The sequence below is a fragment of the Triticum aestivum genome, chromosome 3A (assembly GCF_018294505.1).
Source record: "Triticum aestivum cultivar Chinese Spring chromosome 3A, IWGSC CS RefSeq v2.1, whole genome shotgun sequence".
NCBI lineage: Eukaryota > Viridiplantae > Streptophyta > Magnoliopsida > Poales > Poaceae > Triticum > Triticum aestivum.
The window spans coordinates 511,025,294-511,029,238 of NC_057800.1; positions in this window are offsets into that span (position 1 = coordinate 511,025,294).

A 3,945-nucleotide genomic window follows, 5' to 3' on the forward strand; every position below is an offset into this window, starting at 1 on the left:
TCTCGGTCCCAACCGGAAACACCCATGCCCCCGGACCAGGTGGCCTGCCTACCAGCTACAACCGGTATCTTCCACCATGGCCTCTTTGTACGGTGTGTGCTAAAAAGAGGTTGACAACTTACTGAACCGTACTCTACTTGCTGTAGAGACGAGTGGTAGTACGAAACAAGTATGGGGTTTACTGGCACAAGACTCGATCTACGGTCGACTCAGGAGGTTTAAGTGTTCCCTGCATGATTAGCATGACGAATATAATTCATTCAACAGAGTCACCGCTCATATCACCTTGCCATGCCATACCAGACATAACCATCCCGACGGAGACCGGCGACAAACTCATGCCTACCCAAGGCAGAGGTTTTCCCGGGTTCCTGCCGGTATGCATGCAAGGCACATGAGGGTGATTATTATCACAAATATGTCCATTTCCAACAGCATGGAAATCAATAACATGCACCCATGCATATGATCATATCACATGAAATAACAAGTTTCTCCAAAGTGAGGTGATGTTATGAACGTGTCATCGAACACACAAAAAATATTATGCCGGGGTTCAGAATGCTTGCCTTCAATGTGTGGAAAGGCAGGGTGCACTTCAAAACTTGAAATATTTCTCCTCTCTTCAAAAATCCTATTTTAGCAATATAAAAGAATTAACACACAAAATAAAAACAGCACCAAAAGTTGTTCTGAATTTTTTTCAAATAAATCTTAAAATAAACTAGGTGAAATTTGAGAGAGGTGGGAAAAAGAATCATTTCATTTGGACTTATATTTAAAAAGTTATAGCCAGTCAAAGATTTGGTCAAATCTGTTTTTAAAATAAAACAGAAAAGAAAACGTTTCAAACGAGATTACGCTTTCTGTGCAGAGGAGGCGTACTTGAGGCTTTACGCCTCCACTTAACCACGTGGACCGGCACTGGGTCTCTGACGGTGGGCCCGCCTGGCCCGCTGGTCAGGTTTGACCAGTCGCCCGCGTCGTCTCCCTCCTCTGCCCGAGTGGAGCGGGGCTCCGGCGATCATCGCCGGCGAACGGTGGCTCCGTTCGGAAAGCTGAGGCCACCAGCGGATTCAGGGGGCCGAGGTGGTCACTCTGGTAGTCGTAGGGTCGTCGGAGGTGGAGGAAATCGCTGGCGGCGAGCTCCGCGGCGGAGGGAAGCTTCGGTGGTAAAGTGGTTTTGAGGCGGCGGTGGTTCCCGATCAAAATCGAGTAGGGGAAGGGTTCACGGGAGGATGAGGAGGTTTCTGGCAAAGAGAATGGAGAGGGGGAGGTACTGGAGGTGCCGGATTGGCTGGGGCGGTGGCGGCGGCAGGAGTTGCCGGAGATGAGGAAGAAAGCTCTCCTGGGTCGATTGGCGAGCTGGGGAAGCGTCATTGGGGTGGCCTAAGGTTGCTCGTGTGCGGGAACGGCCCGGGGCTTCCATTTATAAGTGAGGCAAGGCGGTCCCGCGGCGGCCGTTGATAAGCTTCCGGCGAACCGACGTTCTGTAGCAGCAGGGCATCGTGGCAGCGACGAGCGCTAGCGGACATGGCTGTGGATGAGCTCGCGCTGCTCCAGGGGCCAGGTGGCGAGCGGGAGGGGTTTGGGCGGCGCTGCCCGTGGCTGGAGCCACCGCGGACGCCGGAGTGCCGCCAAGAACGCCCTGGCGGCGGCGCTGTAGCGTGCCAGGGTGGTTTGGCGCGATGCTGCGAGGCGGGGAGTGCGTGGCGAGGTGCTGCCGTGTGGGCCAAAGCCAGGGGGCCAGCGTGTCGGCTCGGGCGCACAGGTCGTGCAATACGCGCGCTCTGGGCGCGTCCCGTGCACGCACTAAGTGTGCTCGACGAAATGCCAGAGCATGCTAGAGGTCGCGGTTGAGGCTGGGGGTTAACAGGTCTAGGTTTGGGCTTGCAAGGAGATCAGTGGACAAGCTGGTTTGGTCAGGGGATCAGGTTCACAGTGCAAACCAAAAATTCATGCCAAAACAGATCCTGCCCATAAGGTGTTTGGGAAAATGCCAAGGGCACTTAGGCAAGTCTTGGAGTGGCCAAAAACTCCAGATTGTGGTCTCTTTAGATGTACAAGAGGGTGGTGAGGTTAGTTGGCCAAAAGCAGAAACTTGCTAGTGTAAGTTTTGCAAAACTACAATTCTGGACAGGAAATAAATAGCATTATTTCATGAACCAAAAATGATCCAAAAGGTGCATGCTCCTGGACTTAAGGGTTTAACATGGAGGACTACAAGTAGGAGAAATAATCAAGGGTTAAAGAGCAAGTAAAAATATGGTTGCTGTACAAACCATCAAGTTGGTCCAGAATGGAAATGAGGTTGATTCACTCAATATTTTCAAAGAACAACACTAGGTTTTTGCATAAAGTTGAATTATATGCTACTAACAATATCCCATAATTTTGGTGGAGGCCAGGAAGAAATATTTAAATGGGTTGTAGTGCAAAATGCACTCAGGACCAGAGAAGAAAAATTGAGTGTAGGGCTCAAAATATTTCATGAATGAAATATATTTTTGCATAAAAGTGATTTAAAAACATCACATGACATCTCCAAATTTTTGTGGAAATTTTAAGTGAATCTATCAAATGGTTGTAGTTCAAATATGGCCATTTAACCTTGAAAAACTATTTCCAAGAAAGTAAAGATCAAGCAATTAAATTAGTTAATTAGTTACACTGATAAAAGGAAAGTTTTTCTTGAGAGGTTAAACAAGTCCAATAACATATTTGAAAAGTTTTCTCTTTGGGAAAAACTCATCATGACAGGGAAGGAAATGATTTAAAAATCAAAATGGAGCTCAGAAATCCAAAGTTTTTAATTCTTGGAAAAAAATTTAAATCATTAAAACAAGGCCAAATTTTTGGGGTGTCACAATTGTGCAACTATTAAGGTTTAATTATGGATTCATTAGCAGCCCACAAATCACTCAAATTAAGCATCCTTTTAAGGACAAAGAAATCCAGCCCTACTCCAGCCCTATGATCCCTTCCTTTACTTTACTCAAGGGGACTCCTAGCAATTAATGCCCCCAAATATTTTCCTTTTTTTACATGGCAGCCACACAATTTCAGGAGCAATTCCTTGCTAGTCTCTATTCTCTGTGTTCTTTGAGTCCCATGGAGGTATGTTTGATTATGCGAGCAAGTAGGGAACACATATAAATCGGTGCGGTGTATTATAAACTGTCGAGGTGGGACTAATCACAAATGGAAGTCAGCTTAGTTGGTTACCATAGTTTGCCTTGGTTCGTGAGGTGTTGTGTTCGATTCCCCACCAAACCGATCATGTGAACTATTTTTTACTTGATTTTATGAAGCCCACTCGCAGCCCATAAGTTGATGGACGCCCGCATTTGTTTTTCGCCTGGATGGGCTTCGATCGCCCACACTGGCCCTGTCAAGCGATGTCACATCCCTAGCTTCTGGTAATGCTCTAGGCTAGCTTCATGTGTGCATCATGTCTATATTCCGAAAGTTGAAATGAGGAAATTGAAAGCCTCGGAAATCATTTTGATAAAGGGGCAAGAAACCGTGAAATTGCAATCAGTAAATCCAAAATGCCCTAGAAATAGCTCTGACAATTTTGGCAAGAGTTATAAATCAAACCAAAATTTTGGGACATTTCTAAGGAATTATTTGGGCTCTGATTTTAAATCAATATTTTATTTGAATTTGGAGTTATATTCATAATATATAATGAATATATTTTCAAATGCCCTGAGATATTTTATGTTTATGAGGAGTAGACCTTAAGTGACATAAAATTATCCAGGGGAGTTTTGGCACTGTTTTCAAATTTGTTTGAATTTGAATTCAGTGGCAATTAAATAGAAAACAGAACAGAAATAATAATAAAAAAGAGCAGAAGACCTACCTGGCGCCTACCTGTGCGGCCTGCTGCAGAAGCCGGCCCAGCCCATCTCCACTCCCCCCCTGTCGTCTTCCTCGTGC